The sequence below is a fragment of the Fundulus heteroclitus genome, unplaced genomic scaffold, assembly GCF_011125445.2.
Source record: "Fundulus heteroclitus isolate FHET01 unplaced genomic scaffold, MU-UCD_Fhet_4.1 scaffold_290, whole genome shotgun sequence".
In the NCBI taxonomy this organism is placed as follows: domain Eukaryota; kingdom Metazoa; phylum Chordata; class Actinopteri; order Cyprinodontiformes; family Fundulidae; genus Fundulus; species Fundulus heteroclitus.
Window position 1 is genome coordinate 25001 of NW_023396700.1, and position 22342 is coordinate 47342.

At 42.3% G+C, this 22342-nt stretch overlaps 2 long non-coding RNA genes across 2 annotated transcripts in view; both read right to left on the minus strand.

Moving 5' to 3' along the window:
- The window catches only part of LOC118559457, a 1192-nt gene extending 476 nt beyond the window's left edge, over positions 1–716 (minus strand). Inside the window, exons 1-2 of the long non-coding RNA XR_004928874.1 lie at positions 523–716; positions 1–417 (exon numbers count right to left, since the gene is read on the minus strand). The exon at positions 1–417 is cut by the window's left edge and continues 476 nt beyond it. This is a non-coding gene — a long non-coding RNA (uncharacterized LOC118559457). The remainder of the gene's footprint in view (positions 418–522) is intronic.
- A 15880-nt stretch (positions 717–16596) lies between these two features.
- On the minus strand, positions 16597–20154 carry LOC110367707. The gene is made up of 2 exons (XR_002427659.2): positions 19979–20154; positions 16597–17247 (listed from the first exon to the last, which is right to left on the minus strand). It is a non-coding gene; the product is annotated as an uncharacterized LOC110367707 (long non-coding RNA).
- Positions 20155–22342: the final 2188 nt, after the last annotated feature.

A 22342-nucleotide genomic window follows, 5' to 3' on the forward strand; every position in this document is an offset into this window, starting at 1 on the left:
AAAAAACAAAAAGTAAAAAGATTTTAGTCTCGCTTTCGCGAGAGAAATTAACCCCGTATTGCATCTCAATTTTTTTGTTTTTCTTAATGTGGATTAACGAAATGTGGACGATTTGTTAATCTGCGGAAACACACTAAATGACTGTCATCAGGACTCAATCAAAGTTCTGCAAAGATTAGCAGAGGGAGGACACAAGGTCTCCAAACAAAACTACAGTACTGTCAACCACAGGTAGATTACCTAGGAAAGACAAATACCTCAAGGAAGAGTTAGCATTTCACCTTCTCAACTGGAAGGTGTTAGCAAAGCTCCAAGTCCACGGACAGTCAGCGAAATGATGACATTGTTGGGAATGACAGGTTTCAATGCAGACTGGATTGAAAACTATGCAGGAAAACAGCATCGTTTAGAGAACTCCTAAAAGAAGCAGGAAACCAGTTGTTTAAAGCAGTGTTAAAATGGACAACTGAAGCTAAAATAGCTTTTGAGACACTAAAACAGCACTACGATAAATAATTTTACCTGTATGTAGCCAACAGAAAAACATGTACGCGTCAATGTACTAATGCAAGAAACCTCACCCCCACCAACTTGTCAGTGAGAGCCTGCGTCTGCTCCGCTGTCCCCTGACCAAGGAAAAAACTTACAGGGTAGAGTTGAAATGTAACAGTATCTTACAAAAACCTTAACCCTTTGTTACCTCCTTGGCAACCCCTACCGTTTGCCAAATTAAACTCGCTCTGTACAAAGAACATTAACCCATTAATAGCCCTACTGTCGTCGGTTCACTGGATCGATCATTGATTTTGAGGTTGAGTTGAAGCCTACTTAGTATGGATGTTTAATTGGACGTGTGATGTGATGAATGAGGTTATTTGAATATGTGAAATGCATGTGACAAGGTATTAACATTGCATGTTCGGCTTTAAGCATTAACAGCTGTTTCAATCGTAGTGCAGAGCAAACTCGCTGTGTGAAAGCAGACACACACACACACGCGCATGCTTTAAATAACTGCTGACAAGCAACTAGAAACGTAAAACTGTTTATAGCAATTCATAGAATAAATGCCGGCAAGATTATCTATAACATACAAAAGTTTGTGTTTGTCTAAGTGTTGTCTAAATGTTGTGTACGTCTAAGTGTTGTTTAGGGGTATTTTGTGTAAATGTTTAATCTATGTTGCGAAGGCGGTTTACTGACAGTTGTCTGATTTTTGTTTGTGCTATCGCAGTATGTTTTAATAATAATGTTGATAAGCATTATTAACGCAATGACATAATGGATCAACGAGAATTTATTAGTGTAAACAAAGGTCATAAGTTTTAGCTGTCCACAATGCCTGATGTCTCAGTATTCACAAAAGTCCGGACTGAAGTGAATGTTGGCGAATTGCCTTAAGATTATGCATTGGATTGTACTAAATTCTTAGGAATACTGGGGTGTCAGTCAGGCTGGAACTCAATTGTGAGGTTTATTAAAAAGAATCATCATCCATAAGCCTTTGTCAGTATCAGGAGTATGGGTGGAGAAAAGAAAAGAGAAGGAAAAGAGGAAAACCATTAATGATGTCTGTGTATTATGTGATAATGATGTCTTAAGAACAATGACCATTAGACTTTTGGTATATTTAAGGTAACATATACTTGCGTTAATGGTTTAGATAATTAAAGTGTAAATATTACTGAACTTTGCGGTTATGCAAAGACTTTGGAAGTGGTTGTGTCTCTCCACTCCTAAATACCAGGATTGACACAATGCCAGGAGCTGCAGAGCTCTGAGAGGAGAGCAGCAGAGAGGAGGTTGAGACTCCCGACTGCACAACAGGGGCGACCCTAGGAAAAACAGGGCCCCAACATATTTGACGTCTGTCGAATCACTATGAGTCAATAAACCATAAAATTTAAAGCATATGGGAGATCTGGATAATTAAAAACAACTTAAACGGCGAAACTGAAAAGGAGGCTTGTGATCAAAAGGTACTTCTAAATTAGTTCTCTTTTGGTTGGTTCACCATTGAGACTGATTATTAAAATACAAGTTTAATGTAAGCAACAGCTAAAAATTATAGCATTTACAGTGATTAATAAGGTCTAATTTAAATAGAATTAGAGTTGCCAAAGAATAGGTTGTGATAATTGTCATTCTTGTTAAAAACAATAAAATAAAATAACTTAAAGTGAAGATTAAGATGGTGAATTAATTATTTTGCCATTGGGAAACCTCTGTGACTTTGTAAAATTATAAAATGACTTCAGAAAATTGTTTAATTAGGTACAGGGGAAGTAAAGAATAAAATAGAACATAAGCAAAATTAAGGAATCAACTTATTAATCTCTAAATGGTGGATCTGATGAAAAGGGTTGCACATACTGAAATGGCACTGAAGGAGAAATGCCTAATGAGCAGCTGACTGGTGATGGTACAACCTGAGGTTTGTCAACAAGGAGAACCAGAACAAAATTTACATCGGCGGGAATCCTGCCCGGATTCCAGAGCGCTGGCTCAATGCCTGCTCAGACATGGAGCAGCGAAGGACGCTCAGGCCGTCAGGAAACACGGCTGAGCAAAGGAAGGGTCTCCACGTCTGTTGACAATGACCAGAAAAAGAGCTGCAGCACACTGATATTTGTGAAAACCCAGCGACTGAAGGTCCACCAAAGAAATTAGCACAATCCAATCGATTCGATTAATTCTGGAAGTAAAGTAAAACAAATATTGAGAATGGCAACTAGTTGCTATAATGTATTAAATTATATAAGTGGCTAAAATCAAATTGTCCAGTGTAATTATTAACAGAAAATTCCCAGTGATCAGATAAGTTAACATTTTGTTTTATACCTTTGAAGTTGAACTAGTAGAGTGTTGAATAATAAGACGATGGGTCCTCCCATGACAAAGTAATTAATTACCTCCGGCACTGTTAATTAGGAAACAGGCACTTTTAAGAAGAGGATAGCAGAATTTGAGGATTACAGAACAAATGAGGTATTCAACACTAGAGTGTCACATTATGATTGAATGACACGAGTAGATTGAGAAACCAATAACTTATGTATTTGAAAACAGATTTATGGCTTAATGACGTAAACACTAGAAAAAGATTAAAGTCATAAATTAAAATAATTTGGGTTGAAGATATTTCAGAAATAGTTTTGAACCCTAAACTAAGTACTTTTGTTTATTTCCTTTAAACATTAGACAAGAAGGACATGTTATTTTTTTTTTTATTCTTGAATAAAAATATTTTTGAAGTGGATTGGGAATCTTTCTGCTAGTATCAGCAGATCACAAGCCTCTGCTCAGTTCAGTGAGTATTTTATTTTGGTAATTAAAACCTTGGGTAACAGTGAATCAATCAGTGACAGTAACCCGATTTTTGTTATAACTATAAAAATCCTAATGTAAAAAGATACATGGGGTATGTGTAAATGCTTCATTTGAAAATTGAGTTTGTTACCGGGTAAACAGACACAGCCACAATACAAAGAGTAATGACAGGACCAGGTTTTGATTGCATGCTTAGCATTAACAACTCAGTCCTGATTGAGAGCACTAACTATTCTGTCTTCAGTCCTGTTTTTTCAGAAGTTGAGATTCTGTCCGGTTCTGGCCAACCTTTTTCTGATGGAAGACACATTGAAAAGACGAGAAGAACAGCTGTAAAGTGAGCATGGAGAGACGGTATGATAAATTATAAAGTGAAAATCAGACTGATGTCAACCTCTGATTTAAGAATAAATCTGAGCAGTCGGTTATATTTTTAGATTAGGATTGCAGTGCAGCATGGAGCAATGAATATTTGAAAAAAAAAAAAAAAAAAAAAAAAAAAATTCTAAATTGCTGAACAAAAGAGAGAATAGAAATATACCACTTAGTTTTACTTAGTTCTGGAAGGAAAAAGGGGCCTCAACTTCTAACACTTCTTCTTCTTTTCTTCTACTTTTGCTCCCTTATCTTGCATGAAAACCCTGGTCACTAAATTTTAATCATAAGGATGGAAATTTTTGTTAGGAATATCTTTCAGGAGCAGACGGAGAGCAAATTTGCACAGGAGTATGGCTGAGTCTGGGTACTGGCGGAGTAAGCCCTGTGAACATATCCTTTTTAAATTGTGAATTTTGATGAACAATTTTGTGACAAATGAGGACATTTTTGTTTAACCTTTTAAATATGTGAAAAGTCACTATTTTGCAGTTGATGTGGACTTTAAGTTCTAAATGTGCTGATGTATTTTATTTTCTACTGTTCCTATGTCCTGGAGTGGAGCATGGTTAATGGAGAACGGGATGAATTGTCACCGAAGCGGACTTTTATGTAAGGGCTGATAATATAGTGTGAAAAGAAGTTCCTGTCCAGGGATGGTGGTGAAGAGACCAGTCAAACCAGGAGACCTGGTGTACGTGAAGGTGTTCAGACGGAAATGGAACGGCTCGAGATGGGATAGACCCTTTGAGGTCAAACGAGCAACCGCAACCGCCGTCCAAGTTCAGGGAAGTGAAACGTGGTTTCAATTGACTCATTGTACTAAAGTGTACGCAAGAGACAATGTGAAGCCAGACATTGGGAAAAGTGTGAACAGACGATTTACAGCAATGAGACTAGTATTAATGACATTTCACCTGTGGATGTTTGGCAGAAGTGATGAACCTAACGACAGCGAGGCCGGAGATGAACTCTCACAGCCTGCAGCCAGCGCCACAGCATCAGCTAACGACAGCTCAACCACGAGAGAAAGCAACGAGTAATGTGGGTCGAGACAGTCGACGTCCAACCATGAACTGTGGGACTTCGGTCTATAAAGGGAAATCCACCTTTGTAGAACAAGATAAGTACAACACAACGTTAATGGGTTTGAACAAGTACACACCAGTGTTTTTTCCCAGCTGAACTAAAGTTAATGACTCATCCAGGTCTTAGAGAACAGTTAAGAGTAAAAACAAAAAGAATGCGTAAGAAAAGACAGACCCATGCTGAATTCAAATGGAAAGCAACGGTAACCGATACAGAATTTCATACAGAATTAGATACAGAATTTGAGGTAAATGTCTATTACAATACCAGGAAATTATGCGAAAAAAGTGTTAAATAGGAATATAAAGTGTATGGGGCAGACCAGTGTTCAATCCTTTTATACATTAAGGACGATGGTTTTGGCGTAGAAGTAAGAATAGAGTCCCATTGGGATCCTGAGGACAATTACAAATATGACTTAACAGTAAAGAATCCAGGTAATGGTAAAGGAGGTACACAAAATGGTGATTTAGAGCGAATAGGAGACAAGGAGATGATTGCTACAGTTCAAATTGTTAATGATCAAATTAGGATTCATGTTGAACCAGACAGTGATAAATATGATTTGGTTGAAAGAAACGTGATTATCTCTAGATTGTTGCAAAAGGGTGACAGACGAAGGATGTGTAATTCGCATGCTAATGTGAGCCATCAATTATCTAGTATAAATCAAGAAAACATTAATTGTAAAATGACTGTTAAGATTACAAATTGTGGATGGATTATTGAAGCAGATGTTATAGCCTTCCGTATTGACAAAACATACGAGTTGAAATTTGAAGACATCACTTCAAGTGGAAAAGTTGATTAATCTATATTATGGAACCTACTGAAAAAAGAGGCTTTACCAAAATAAATCATTTGTTTCCCCCCCAACAACTATGGCTTCTACAACTACTGTAGAAGTGAAGAAAATTACTGTCCCAAGTGCACATGTGACTTTACCTACTTCAGTCACCAAAGCAGGACTAAATAAACCGACAACCTTAACGGTTAAGACATTAACAGTTACATCAGCATCTACAATCTTAACTAGCGCAATACAAAGTTCAACCAATAACGATAAAACTACAAAGGTATATACAAATAAAAAGGAAGTGCTACCAACAGAGGTTGATAGCAATTTAGAAAATGCAAAACCTACGGTGCCTCGACCTGAAAATAGCATAACCGAACCTCCAACAACCGCCACGACTAAAGCAAATCCACGGACAATAGTTTCAACTGCAGTAGAACCCAAAACAGCAGTAGTTTCAAGTACAGTTAAATCCACAAAGGAAGTTTTAAAAAGTACTAAACCTTCATTAACAAGATTAATTACAACAGTACCTTCTCTGGTTGAGGTAACGTCAAAACCAGGACAACAACCTAATATTAGATTTCAAAGAACCGGATCCAAAACAGTATGGATGCTCTGAAAAAGAAGGATGTGAGGATTTCTCTGAAGGTTTAGATCAATTTTATGAAAAACGCAATCCAAAAGTAGCTATACCAAGAGCAATAAATAAACTACAGGATATTAAATGGCACGGAATCAGACCAAGGGGAGATCCTTTATGGCAAAGAGCCTTACATAATACATGGTATACAACATCATGGTATACTGTCAGGGAGTTAACTAAAAATGATTGCTTAGTCTGTACTGTTGCTCCGGGAGCAGTACCTATGGTTATTCCAGAAAAATATACGTCAAAAGAATGTGCAGTAGTGCAGCGTAAAAAATGTAGCAATGGTGAGTTCACTTCAAGGGAAGATGCAGTGTCATTTTTTTTAAATTACCTATGTGTGGTTTGAGTTGCAGACTCTTATATGGTTCAAGAAACTCTCATCAATACTTAGAAAAATGGAAAGGGTATAAATTAGAATCATTGTGTGCAGAATTTAACATTAGTACTACAGATAATGTTCCACCTACTGATTATGACATAGATTATGATGCAGACTACGAATGTTTCGTTAGTGGAGGTTTTGAGGACAATGAAGGAATTAATGTAGGAAACACCACTGTGAAATGTAATGTAACTTGGGTGTTATCTTGGTTTAAGCATGCAAATGTAACACCAGTGTTTGCTACAAAGCCCGTTTGGTTTGAAAACCCAGAATTTGTAGAAGAGGACTGTAAAAATATAACTATGACTTTTCCCAAACTTTTCTTTTTAGGAGATCAAACGTATCCAGTGGCAGACAGTTACTGGATGTGTGGTGATGACATGCTAATGAACACTTTACCACTGAAGTGGATAGGACTTTGTGCATTAGTACGAATGAAAGTACCGATAACCTTAGTGTATGAAGGGGTAAAAGAACTAGCTCAAATGGAAACAGGTAAAACTAGGTCCCGTGAAGGTGGGATGTGTTCCGTGCAGAAGAGGAACTGGACACAGGGCTCTTAGTTGTGGGGAGACCTTGGCGCGTTTATTTCGTCCACCTTACAGGCAGTAAACACACTGTCAGCATTCAAACATTTTCTTTTTTACAAAATATTCAAACATCACAAATACAAAATGCAATTTGTATTTAACTGGCAAACTGACCAAATAGAAATAGCTCCATATTAATGTAAAATATATTTTACACCGGGCTAGCAGAGCTGCTGCTTACCTTACAGGCAGTAAACACACTGTAAGGAATACAGCGTTCGCGCACAAAAAATCCCCTGCACTACGGTGTCCCCAGCAGGACAAACATGTTAGAATTGCGGTAGTGCCAGGAATTGCAGAAAACAGCACCCCCTTTTGGAACATTTATGCACCGCTTTACATCTACCCCTTCTTTATTTGATGGCGTCTCTGCCATCAAACAAAACAGAACATGAAAAGAATTAACTGAAAGAGCCCTAAACAGGCTTTTCATCAACAATAAAATGTACTGCTCAGATTTATCTTGTATGATATGTATGGTTGTGTGTCTTTGAGCTCTCTTTGCCTTTTCCCTCTGCCACAGCTTCCATCCTCTTTCTATCTTCTGCTGCTCCTCTTCTGTTTTTGTGACCCTTTCTTCATACAACAACTTTTTGGGAGGACGTCTGGCCCTGGGTGGGTTTTTTCTTGGAATCCCACTGCTCTGCAGTGAATCTGAAATGCCATGGGATGCATTTTCTCCTGCCTTATCCCCTTCCTCTTGGCTGGCTTGTTTGTCGTTTTGGTTCATTTCTCCAAGCTGCAGAGATGGTCCAGTTTCCTCCATGCTGACTGCCTCTGCATTCTGTTGCAGGTCTGTTTCTAACCTTGTCTCATTCAGATCTAAATCTGATTCCTCCTCCTCAGCTGTAGGTTTGTCCTCCTCCTCTACCGGGATAAACATGCACTGGGTAAGAAGGTTTCTGTGAACCACTCTTTCTGGGCCACCATCCTCCGGTTGTACCACATACACTGGTATTTCAGGCTGTTTCTTCACCACAATATATGGACATGGCTCCCACTTGTCTCCGAGCTTCTGTCGTCCTTCCACATGACATATTTTGACCAGCACCCGGTCCCCTGGGCTGAACACTTGATCATTTGCTTTTTGATCATAGTACTTCTTTTGTTGTTCCTTGGCAATCCTAGAACTGTGATTAGCCTGTGCATAAGCCTCCAGCAGGCAGTCATGGAGTGTCTGCACATAGTCACTGTAGCCCGCTTGGTTACTTGAGGTTGAGGTCCCAAACACCAGATCCACTGGAAGTCTGGGATGTCTCCCAAACATTAAATAGTATGGAGTGTATCCAGTTGAGTCATGTTTTGTGCAGTTGTAAGCATGGGTCATGGCATCCACATATTCATGCCACCTGGGCTTTAGGTGAGGTGGCAGAGTTCCCAGCATATTCATTAGGGTCCGGTTGAACCTTTCAGTGGTCCCATTGCCCTGTGGGTGATATGGAGTGGTGTGAGTCTTAGTGATGCCAGTGATCTTGCATAGTTCTTTTACAATTGCACTCTCAAAATTGCGTCCTTGATCTGCATGGAGCTTTGCTGGAAAACCGAACCGGCAGAAGAAATTCTTCCACAGAACCTTGGCTACAGTGCGTGCTTTTTGGTCTTTGGTGGGATAGGCTTGAGCATAACGAGAAAAGTGGTCGGTTACAACGAGTACGTTTTCAATTCCCCCCTTTGACTTTTCCAGGCAGAGAAAGTCTACACACACAAGCTCCATGGGGGCATTGCTGTGGATGCTGACCAGAGGGGCTCCAATACTGCTTGTGGGGGTCTTTCTAAGACAACATCTTTCACACTGCTCACACCATGATTTGACTTCATGGGACATATTTGGCCAGTAGAATCGCTCTCTTATCAGCTGTAGAGTTCTCTCAAAGCCTAAATGACCTGAATCATCATGCAGAGCAGTTTTAGCCACCACCCGCAGCTTCTCTGGCAAAATGAGCTGCTCAATGTGTCCTCTTTGCCCATCTGTGATGCATCTGTATAGGATGCCATTTCTGACCACCAACCTCCTCCACTCTTTTATGAGAAGGCTCCCATGTCTTCCCATGCCGATCCTCACGCTTCGAGGCGGTTTTTTGTTATTATTTTTGAAATACAGAACTTGGCCAATAATGGAATCGTCTTTCTGTTCTGCACGGATTTCTTGAATTGTCATTGCTGGAAGTGCATCCGTTCCCACATCCAAATACAGCTGATTCACTGTTGGAATAACACAGCTATCTGGCACCTTTGAAACTGCAGTGTTGTCGAATGTATGCTGGGGCCCTGGAGGCTTTGATTCAGTGACCCTGACATGATGAGGGCATGACTGTAAGGTCTGTGTGACTTCTTGGTTGGACATGCGTGAAAGAGCATCAGCATTTGCATTGTTCTGTCCCCTTCTGTATTGGATGTCAAACTCAAAAGACGATAGCTGGGACACCCATCTCTGCCCCGTGGCGTCAAGCTTGGCTGTCGTCATAACATATTTGAGGGGGTTATTATCAGTCAAGACAGAGAAACAACGTCCATATAGATGGTCGTAGAACTTGTCTGTGACAGCCCACTTTAGGGCCAGAAATTCCAGCTTGTGTGCTGGATATCTGGTTTCAGGTGGGCTTAAACCTCTGCTGGCATAAGCTATGACCCTCTCAACCCCATTCTGAACTTGAGCCAACACAGCACCCAGTCCCTCCCCAGAAGCATCAGTCTGCAGCACGAAAGGTAGGTTGTAGTCTGGATAGCCTAGTATTGGCGCTGTCACCAGTCTATCCTTTAAATGCTGAAATGCCTCTTCGCACTCATCAGTCCACAGATATGGTTGCTCAGAATCAGTGTGTTTATGGGTCTTTCTCTTTTTCTTTCTGGGATCGCCAGAGGTGAGACGGTACAAGGGAGCAGCCAGCGTGGAGTAACCTTTCACATAGCGTCTGTAGTACCCTGCAAATCCCAAAAATTGCAGGACCTCTTTACGATTAGTGGGTGTTTTCCAGTTCTTAACCTTGCTGATCTTCTCTGGATCTGTCTTGATTCCCTCCGCAGACACAATGTGGCCCAGATACTGTACCTCTTTCTTCACCAACTGACACTTTGAGGGTTTTAACTTCAAACCATGTTCTTTCAGTCGATCAAAAACCAGCTGGAGGCGTTCCAGATGCTCCTCAAATGTTTTGGAAAATATTATGAGGTCATCAAGATAAATGAGCAGGTGAGTGAAATTCAGATCCCCAAAACAGCACGTCATGAGCCTCTGAAATGTTGACGGGGCATTCTGGAGCCCGAATGGCATTCTGTTGGCCTCAAAAAGCCCCATGGGCGTGCTGAATGCAGTTTTGTGTTTATCATGCTCTGCCACTTCCACTTGCCAGTACCCTGATGTAAGATCCAGTGTGGAGAAGTATTTAGCTTGCCCCAGTGCCTCCAATGCTTCTTCAATTCGTGGCAGAGGAAATGCATCGCGTGTGCTGCAGGAATTCAGTTTTCTGTAATCAATACAAAGCCTTATCGACCCATCTTTTTTTGTAACAATCACAACTGGTGATGCATATGGGCTTTTACTCTGCCGGATAACTCCTGCACCTCGCATCTCTGTCAGTAGGTTCCTCACCTCTTGCCACTGAGAAGGGGGAATCTTACGATATGGAAGTCGAAATGGCTTTGAGTCTACAAGAGGGATCTCATGCTGCACAGTCTTTGTATGGCCATAATCCATAGAATTCTGGGAGAAGACATCCCCATTTTTCTCCACCAATTTCCCGAGGAGAGCACGCTGGTCTTCATTTTCCACTGCTGCTCCAACCAGGTCCACCTCAAAACCAGCCACCACTTGACCCAGGCTCAGACACGGCTCTTCTCTCATTTCACTTTGATGTTTGCCTCCTTTTGTGTCAGAGGATTCAACCACTTTGTCCACCAAGAAAGCTGTGGCAAGCTGAGTGTTGGGCTTAATAGTGATGTTTTTCTGGGACATATTCATGACTCTGACTGGAGCATATCCCCTCTTTACATCTGTGAGAACTTTAGCCACAAGTAGGTCTTGGGGGAGGTGGGGGGAAGAAGGGCTTTCAATCAGTGCTGTATAGATTTTTTTCTGAGGGCCCGCCTTAATCTTACATTTCACATCCACCTCTTTACCGCTAGGGATACAGATAGCCCGACCAGTGAAGACAGCAGGGCCAACCATGCCGTGCATCTGATCTTCTTCTGTGTTTTCAACCTCCATCACAGCAGAATGCCATTCTGGATGGCTTTCTTTTATCCTGTGGAGGAACTCAACACCGTAAACTTCTTGTAGGCGACTTTTAGATGCACGGATGACATTGGTTCCGATGAGCAGAGGCACTGAGGAGCGATATTCAGAATCGGGGACAACAAATGTGGGGACAGTCATAAAGTCCTCTCCAAAGACCTTAAGTTTGATCTGCAAGACACCATAATAAGGCACATTTTGAGCAGCAGCACCTTCTATAGTTATTTTTGATGGCTGCAGATTCTGTTTTTGAAGGTCTGGGTGGTTGTGCCAGAAGCTACGGGAGATGCTTGTGATTTGAGATCCAGAGTCAATCAGAGCTCTGCATTTAATGCCATTTATCTCCACTTCTCCCTCATTTCTTGGGCCCACCAGAGGGGTTCCCTCTGCTCTCTTAGCATTGCCTTTATCATCTGGGTGTGGGGCTTCCTGCTCGCCCATGGTTGCCCCTGCTACCATGGGCTTTAAGCGTTTAAACCCTGAGCTGGGTGCATGCTGGTTTCCTCTGCCGAGGTTTCCCACTGAGCGAGGAGAGTCCCAGTGGAGGTGGAGTCAGGAAGTACTGCTCGACAGAATCTAGCTATGTGTCCTCGATTTCCACAGCGATGACAGGTAACACTTGAACTGTGGCTTGTGGAACGTGCTGATGAAGGAGACGTGTTAGGGAGTAATTTAGAGGATTTTATACTCACTTCCAGTTTGGACAGCTTGGCCATTTGCTCTTCTTGGTTAAGAGCTAATTTTCTGACAATCTCCGTCAGTTCAGAGAGCTCGGAAGTGCATCGTTTTCCTTCCACATTCCCAGCTGAGCTTTCTGAGGTCATCTGCACCTGAGTAAATGTCTTCTTTATTTTATTTTGTGGCTGAAACTTGTTTGTTTCTCTTGCCATATTTCGCAACTCAGTCTGCAGTTCTCTAAAACTCAGTAACATGGGCTTCATTGGAGCTATTCGTGCATATACCTGTTCATCTATCAGCCCTCTCAGAAACTGGCGAGTCAGTTTACTATCTCGATCTGGAAAGGGCCTACCACCCCTCTGGTTTTCTTCCACAGCTCGCAAGGTTGCCTCCAGCGCTATGGCATACGAGCAGGCTGACTCACATGACCTCTGGCTCCGCTCATAAAAGTCAGCTAAAGGATCTAACAAGCCCTGAGTATCACTGTATTCTGCCCTCAGTTCGTTAAATGCCTTCTCGGGGGTCTGGTCACTGGGGGGGAGGTTGAGAACCAGTTTCCTGGCCTCTCCACTGAGGTGTCGAACCACTGTGGAGAAGCGAAGATGTGCGGGGAGGTCAATGGCATCCAACAGGTATTGCATATCACGGATCCAGTCTTCCACCAGCATCTTACTGTCTGCATTACCAGTAAAGACTTGCACATTCTTTACTTGGTGTGTCTGCAGGAAACCACCATATATTGCTTGGGGGAGGCGTGGACCGATGGTAGTCCTCCCAGAGTCATCTAACTGAGGGTCAGGTTGGTATGCATACGAGGCCATGGCAGCAGGTGGGGGTCGAGGAATGTATGAGGCAGCTCCTGAGCGGTCATATGTGTTCAACTCCAATGCGTGCGGCTGCATGTGCTGTGGTGCAACGGCCTGTTCAGGCCCAAGGTGGTTGGGGGCTCCATATGAGGCAAACTTGGAACTAATTAAAGCCGGATTGGGGGCCCCGGTGTTTGCAGCGGGTATATTTTGTGTTTGTGCTTCCCCCTGAGTGCGACCCTGATAAATAGGTGCAACAGATTGAGAGGGCTGGAATGTGGGTCTAGGCTGGGAGCCCGCAATGGACTGTGCAGCAGCACCAGGATTACTGACATTCACAGCTGATGAGGCCCTGAAATTTGGTGCATGGGTCTGAGTAATTGGGTAACGGCTGCCCGTTACTGGGGGAAGCGGAGCAGCTGAATAGCTTGCCATTGGTGGTATTTGAAGGCCTACCTGGATAGTCTGGGAGTACGGGGTGGAATGTAGGTGGTCTGGGTAGGTGTGGATGCTGTGTCCCAAAAGCTGCCCTGTCTGGTTATCAGCCCCTGGAAGTTGTGTGCTGGGCTGCTGTGCTACTTGAGATGCATTTTGGAATGCCATGGAATAGCTTTGATGACCAGGGTGGGATGGTGCGGCTGGGGCAGTAGGAGGAGGAAGAGGAGACGGTTGTGGAGGGCCAGGGTACTGGTCACTATAGAAAGACAAAGGAGGAGGAGGAGGAGTAATCTGCCCTTCACATGCCCATGGCTGCGGTTGTGTGTGACCTGGAATGGCACTGATGTTATTTTGCTGGGGTCCTGCGAGAGATCCTGGGCTCAGAGGCTCAACTGAGTAATTATGCCACATATTTGTCTTTTCTTTCTTTTACTCTTAGGTATAATTATGGGCACAACAGATCTTGTGTCTATGTTTGTAAAAGTTCACTATAGTGTTCTTTGTACCAAATAACAGCAAAAGAATTCAACACACTGCTCAGCACATCTTATACATTTAAAAGAGTGTAAGAAAATGAAAGTGTCACAACAACAGGTATTAATATTCAATACTGAGTCACCACGACCCCTTTCAATGGCTGGCTGGAAAGGGTTTTTTTTTTTTTTTTTTTTTTTTTTTTTTTTTTTTTCACATCACTATCATAGAACAGATTAACACCACATTTTACTCAAAGCTTTAAAGAATACACTGGAAATGTGATTCTGGCACAGTCAACCAAAATAAATTCTCTTTTTTTTTTTTTTTTTTTTTTTCAAACAAAAAAAAATCCCTTACAACCTGTTGGTCTCCAAGAACCACAATCCGCGTCACGGCACCAAGATGTAACCCAGGCTTTCCCTCTTTAAACCTGCAGCTGGTAGAAGACACCCTATGGACTCTGCGTTGTGTTTTCTTTTGGGTGAAGGTGGGATGTGTTCCGTGCAGAAGAGGAACTGGACACAGGGCTCTTAGTTGTGGGGAGACCTTGGCGCGTTTATTTCGTCCACCTTACAGGCAGTAAACACACTGTCAGCATTCAAACATTTTCTTTTTTACAAAATATTCAAACATCACAAATACAAAATGCAATTTGTATTTAACTGGCAAACTGACCAAATAGAAATAGCTCCATATTAATGTAAAATATATTTTACACCGGGCTAGCAGAGCTGCTGCTTACTTTACAGGCAGTAAACACACTGTAAGGAATACAGCGTTCGCGCACAAAAAATCCCCTGCACTACGGTGTCCCCAGCAGGACAAACATGTTAGAATTGCGGTAGTGCCAGGAATTGCAGAAAACAGCACCCCCTTTTGGAACATTTATGCACCGCTTTACACATATATATATATATATATATACACACACACACATACAGATATATATGCATTTGTATTGTCTATTTACTACTTATGTGTGAATGTTGATATTTTCCTTTAAAATGTTTGTTGGTGTATTTGAACGTAGACATTTGTTGTAGTATTTCTCTATTTTGGCTGTAAAAGGTCAAGTTGTTTAATTTTTTGGCTGGAGCGGACAAAATAAGATTTTCTCTTCTTTCTGCTCCCGTTTGCTCATGGGAAATGTATGACATAAAGTCAGTTTTTGTAATTTTTTATATAAATATCAATATGAAAAAAAGGCTTTAACTTTTTCTGCCTTAAGGTAATTTGATAATAAATATGAACAAAAGCAGACCAGGGGTCCGTTCTTCATACGTCTCTAACTCAGTTAGCTGGATTTGATTGTTGACGATTTGGCATGATCTTGGATCGTTTGGTTCTTCGAAACTCATCTTGGACTTGTAGTCATAGCAACATACGCGCCAGCTTAAACCTGCTCGCTAACAGGCTTATTTCATGTAAACAGGATTAGATCGCAGCGTTATAAGCGGAGGAGATAGGGAAGTCTGTCCAGCCAGCGCACTTGCACCACCTAGTGGCAGAGGACGGAACAGAATTGTGGAACACCATTTTTTTTATGTTTAATAAAAGACGAAACAAATAATGCTTAGTTCCCGTCGTTTTATTTAAACAATTCTTTATAAAGAAAAGACAGCAAGTTATCTTTTGCCTGCAATAAGAGATAGTTATGTAAAGTCAGCAATACTACTGTCAAATGGTGTATTAGAACTTACTCTGAAGGTCCTTTTGAATCAACTCGATCTCTAGTGCAATTTTTCTCTTTTTCAAGTTGTGGAGTTCAATTTCTCTACTTAATTTGTGTGGGGGTTTTTTAGGTCAAAATACAAATTTTTTGTTGAAGAAGCCGTTTATATAGGAAACGGATGGCACAATGTGTCATCTTGTGAAAGAAAAAGAAAGGGTGAAACATGCCTCATGCAACAAAAGTAAAAAGAACCTTATTTTTTTCCCAGTCTTTTTCTTGATGGCTATTATAAACAGACAAACACATGATTTAACAGTGGCTTTTAAAAAAGAGGAAGAAGTTGCTTTTTAAAATAAAGTATAATAATTCAAGGCTACCATTTTGTAGAATATTCTTTGTCTTAAAAATTTTTCCCATGTTCTAGTGGGTCCTGTGGAGGCTCTGACATAAAAGAACAAAGTAAATATGAAATTATTACAATGCAAAAATGCATACTGTAGAAAGTGATAGAAACATCTAACATGGACAGTACTTACGCAAAGTGGTTTAATTACATTAAAGTAGTTGCAATTTTTATAAAAACTATTTAAATTTCGTTCATGTCTGGCCGCCCTCTGCTCTGCTCTAATAGCTGCTGCCCTCTGGCGGCGGCTTCATGCCACTGCAGGCTCTGCTGCATAATGACGTCATCAGGAGCTGCATCGCGGCGCTGAGACCTTCAGACTGAAGGTCCAGCCGGTCCAGCAGCACCAGGGTTTGGTTCCTCTGCTCCAGCAGAACCACTCAGTAAAAAACACGGATTTTATTTCTCATTTGCGTTTTTTCCTGTATGGATCCAACACATTACAGCTGACATTCATGCTTTCCTGCATTTCAAGCTGCAAAATAGGTGGAACAAAAAGAACTCAGAGCGCCGTGGTTATATAAAATATTTAAGGTTCTACAGCTTTAAATCAGAAAACTTGATTTGGAGGAAAAAATGGACGTAGGTCACATCTTTACCAGGAAACTCCAGACTGGATCTTCCAAAGTCTGTAAACCCGTCCCCTCATCGGAGAATAAAACTCAACCAGCACCACGTCTGAGCAGAACTTTTATTCCTTAAAACCCAGAAGGTCCAGCTAACCATAAAAACACTGACAGAAAAGGTGGCCTCTGATTGGTTGAAAGGAAACCATTAGATTTGTTTTTAACCTTTTCACAATCTGGTAAATTCTCCCTAAAAACGTCAAAACTAAGCAGAGTCCCGACCAGAACCATCAGCAGTAACTGTTCTGGTTCTGGTCCATTCTTGAAGTCTATCTTTTCCTCCAAACAGATGTTAGAACACCCTGGAGATGAATGGCGCTAGAACCCAAGCGGACCAGAGCCTGCTGTCCGACCCGGTCCTGGTCCGGATCAGAAACTGAACGTTTTCCACGACGCCACAGTGAAGCTGAAGGTCCTGGGATCAGAACCTCGGGTCGGGGTCCGGCGCCGGTGAAGGTGGTCCGGTTTCCCGCTGCTCTCAAACGCAGCGCTGTATTTTCTTTAGGTTTTGATTTTCTCATCCAACGCTACAAAAATCAAAACCTAAAAAAACCACAGAGCTGCAGCTCAGCGCCACCTGCTGGCCGGGAACCTGAAGCACGACGAGGTTCAGAACCGGGCCAGAACCGGCCCAGAACCGACCGGGCAGCCGATGGAGCGAGGCGACAAACGTCTGGATCCCACGGAGCTGCTGATGGTTTCCTGAACACAAGGAGGGGGAGACGGATGAGAGGATGGAGGGAGGGGGGGGGGGGGGGGGGGGGGGGGGGGTGATGGAGGGATGAATAGCTGTCAGGAAACGAGTGAGCAGAACCTGAAGGAGGTTTGAGCTTCGCTGAGGTTTGAAAAGCTTCAGATTTCCTCTCAGCAGCGACAGAAACTCTGATTCAGATTCAAACCCCGAACAATGGAGACCTGGATGAGCGCCTCCCCGCAGACCGACGTGACATCATCAGCCTCTCTCCTCTGTTGCCTAGCAACAGGCTCCCTGCACCCAGCAGCGACGGAGACCAAAGCCGCTGCGTCGGCTTTCTGAGCGGCCGTCACCCCCCCCCCCCCCCACCTGCTGCCGGCGGCCATCTTAGCCCACCTGTGTCTGCGTGACGGCAGCAGAGCGCGGCGCCGTCTGGGTCGGGACTCGGCGCTGCCCGGCTCCACCAGAACCTTTAGCTGAGGGGCTTCCTGGCGCCCACCTGAGGTCGCTGCTCCGGTTCGGTCAGAGCCAATCACTACGCAGCATCACCGCAGGCAGGAAGAGGAGGCGGGTCCTCGCCACACTTAAGCCCCGCCTTTGAGCGCCGCCCGCTCTACGCCTCTGACGCCATCAGAACCGGGTCTCCGTCCGAGTCTCTGCTGTCGGCACCAACGCTGGTTTCTGAAATCTGAGCTTCGTTTGTCCAGACAGACCCTGAAGGCACCAGAGACGGACCTGTGAGCAGCTCATGGTCCAGTAGAACCTCCTGCAGGTCGTGGCGATGAGCCTTCGGTTCTGCTGTGAAGAACCGGGCGAGCGTGCGGGTCGTCGCTTCTCTTTCTGCCTTTTTACCCTTTGATTCCTTTGGTCTCTGATCACGTTTGACGTAATAATTAAATCCAGTGGAGATCTAATCTGATCTGTGATCGGTTCAGATGACGATCCAGAACCAGAAACGTCTCACAACAAGTCCGGTTCAACGAGGAGAACGTGAAGAAGGAAACACGGATGTGAGAAAAAGGTGGAAAACATAAACAACTGGGAAGAAAATTATTCTAATAAACTACAAAATTAGTTATTTTAAATAAAAATCCAAACCTATACAGAAATAGCCAAACGAAATTGTCTATTTTAAAACGTCTTTGTTTCCTCTTTGTTATTTTACATGTTTTTTTCTACAGCTTTACCGGGTTTATTATGGAGTTCTGCTGGTGCCGCTGCAGGACTTTTGAAGCCCGCCGCTGGGCAATCTGACCTGGTTCTACGAGAACGTCACAGCAGAACCAGTGTTAGAACCAGATTATTAGAGATATATAGAAAAAGCTGGACTACATCTCTTCACAAATCGCTTCCTGCATTTTTACGGTATTGTAAATAAGCGAGTTTCTTTCTCTGCGCCGTTTTCTCCTGTCTTATTATTGTTGTCCTCAAATTGATCTGATTGATAAAGAATGACATAAGAAGAGCTGATTGGCTACGGGTGCAGAGAGCGCTGCCCTGAGCAACCAATTAGAGACCAGCGTGACGTCACATGGAAGCCGAACGGCTACAGAGACGCACATCTGTCCAGCTGCCCTCAGCGTTGAAACAATAAAATTAAGATAAAAATCAAATAAAATTGATGAAAGAAAGATTTATATCATAATATTCAGTGTCTACACTTTTTTCCTGTAACTTTGATCGGGGCAGCACCACAGCGCCCCCTACTGACAACCACCACTGCTCTTACATCCAATCAGGCAGGTATAATGTTTATGCTGTGTTATGCAATATAGTAATTTTCCCAATGATTATGTGCTTATTAAATTGTATATATATATATATATATATATATATATATAAAATGAAAGTCCAAAAAAATTGTAGGTGTTTTAAGTGTCAGTAATGTTCATGTTTAACATTTTAAACTGTCGTTTTGTGGTTATTTTTCTCGTTTTGTGGTTATTTTTCTCGTACTTTATTTAAAAAGGGGCCGATGTACGGCTCTAACATAAATGTCACCATTTGCTGCGCTGCACCAGATTATAGCACAAACTAATTCGCCTCTGCTGGCCCTTACCATTTTTTTAATACAATAATTATTTGGTACCTTTTGGTTTCCATATTTAATGTCATATTTAAACCCACCTTCGCGTCACCGGTTGGGAAAGCGGCTTTTATTTTAACATAAATGCTGATTTGAATCAAATCGGCCTCACAGGACATGTTGAAGGTGGAAACAGCGACCGGAACAACCTCCAGAACACTGGAATCTGCCGCCTGGGTCTCTGCGGACATCTCCTGCGGCGGTAACCGGGACCTCTGACGGTTGTTTCGGCTCCCGCAGAGACGCCGAGCCGCCGTTCGGTCCAGTTTTCCCTTCAGGGCTGACTCACGGCGGCTGGAGTCGCCGCCCAGTCACGTAGCCGACGGTGCTTTTAAAGACAACGCTAACGATAATGCAGCCCCTTAAAATTCAGAAAATACCGAAAATCATTGGAATAAAATTATTTTCTTGTTCGCCGAACCAAAGGATTTGTGCTTTAGATTAAATATTGTTTTTATTTTACTACGCAGCCTACAGGCCGGCTTTGATAAACCACACTTTACTAAAATCTTATTTTTTTCTAACCTAGTCCGGGCTAGCCGTTAGCGGCTAGCTGCTAACGTTACCGCAGCTGTCTGGCGGTCAGTCCGCCGCTGCGGCGCAGACCGACGGAACAAACGGACTCTCAGTGCCCCCTCCCTCCGTGTCCTCACCTCCTCCGTGGGTAGCGACGATTTCCACGACCGCGCCCTCCAGTTCCCGCGGACCCAGTCATCACTTTATTGGAGTGACTGACCGTGAAATTCGGACTCTGTCTCCTCCGTTTGGGAGGTAAGATGTCGGCGGCGCGTCAGCTGACGGCGTCCGGCCGCGTCCCATTCAGAGCACCGCCCTGCGGCGCTCTAAGTATGGAAGGCAGGTAGGACCAGAAATACACTCGATTAATTTTGTTTTACATCATTGCAAACAAAAACAACAAAAATGCTATGTGCATTTTTATCTATACATTTTTATGTAAGCTTGATTCATTTCAAAAGTATCTACTTTTCTAAAATAATAATGTAGTAGCCTGTAAAATGTATCGTAATTTTGGACATATTTGTTAGATGTCCCTAGAACAGTTACCTCACAACAATCCGACATGAACTAGAAGAGAAGAAACAATTATTTCTTGATTGAGATTTGGCCATACTGGCTTAAACAGTTCTCTGTTTATCTTATGGAAGCATTGGAATGGTAAATGTGAATACTGTGGGGTAGACGAAACAATTGAACATGTGATGTACTGTAATAAATATAAGGAGGAGAGACAGAAATTAATTAAACATTTAAGTGAAGTAAAAGTTAAATTAGATTTATTTGAATTATTTAGAAGTTATTCAGAAAGTAACATTTACAGGATAATATTTTGATATCTAAAAATAACATATTTGTATAATAGAATTTAATTCCTAAGAGTCATTCTGGTCCACACTCCATACCAGTAGATGGCAGGAAATGCATCAATTTGTTATTTGCCAACCGCCAACAGTTTTAAAGAAGAAGAACATGAGTGCATTTCAACTTCCTTCTCTGTCACTATCAGAAAAATAGACCTCATGTTAGTATTGTGTGACCCACAAAACGCCCTTTATCATGCAAGCCTTTAGCCCCGAGCATTGTAACCCTCCTTTATCGTAAAGTAGGCTTGCTGGTCAGTCAGTAACGAAGTATCTCCAGACATGTAGGTGTGATGAAATCTGTCTGTTCCTGTCCATTTCAGACTGTCTCAGCTCAGTGACGACTTTTAAAGATCTGAGGAAATCACAGCCACACACAGATTTCTATGAAAGCTATGTGAACTTTATTCCAAATCTAATTCATCATTTAATGTTTTACTATCTTATTGTGTACATATACCACAGTGAACACATTTTATACAGCTGCTTTCACTAAACAGAACACAGTCTTTGTTTTAAGCAATCCTCAAATGTCTGAGAACCTTCAATCTGTGATTTGGTACCGTATTTGAACCTTTACGTAAAATTATTTCCATTGACCCGTTTCATTGGTTTCAGAAGGTAGAGACAAAGCTACAACTCTGCTTTTCTGGTCTTTTCTGGTGAGAGAGACAAACATGTGACTTTTTAATCATGTAGGAACTGAGGACACTAACTCATGAGTAATCCACACACATTGGTTTCTGCGGTAGAAGTTGGGAACAGAGTTCATAAATAAAAAGTGTATATAAATAAATAAATAAATAAATAAATAAATAAAACCAACAATCAGATTACTGACAGGCAGCTTCACAGCATATGATTTATAAACAGGAATAATTTACAATCATCCCAGGCTGCAGGGCAGACTGTGCTGAGACAGAACGTCCCCCAGACTTTGCAGCAGCAGATGCTTTTATTTGGTTAGTTCAGAGTGTTCAGTTCTAAATCAGATTCTGGTAAGGGCCAGGTTTAGATGTTAAGTCCAGGTCTGAGTCAGGTTTAGATCTTAAATCCAGGTCTGAGTCAGGTTTAGGTCAAAATTCCAGGTCTGAGTCAGGTTTACATCTTAAGTCCAGGTCTGAGTCAGGTTTACATCTTAAGTCCAGGTCTGAGTCAGGTTTACATCTTAAGTCCAGGTTTGAGTCAGGTTTAGATCTTAAGTCCAGGTCTGAGTCAGGTTTAGATTTTAAGTCCAGGTCTGAGTCAGGTTTAGATCTTAAGTCCAGGTCTGAGTCAGGTTTAGATTTTATGTCCAGGTCTGAGTCAGGTTTAGATTTTATGTCCAGGTCTGAGTCAGGTTTAGATTTTATGTCCAGGTCTGAGTCAGGTTTAGATTTTAATTCCAGGTCGGAGTCAGGTTTAGATTTTATGTCCAGGTCGGAGTCAGGTTTAGATTTTATGTCCAGGTCGGAGTCAGGTTTAGATTTTATGTCCAGGTCTGAGTCAGGTTTAGGTCTTAATTCCAGATCTGAGTCAGGTTTCGTCTTAGGTGCAGCAGTTCAGAGTCAGGTTTAGGGCTGTGAGATCCAGGCTTAAGTCAGGTATAGGCCTGAGTCAGGCTCAGGACCATTTTGTTCAGCTTTAGGCTTTTACCAG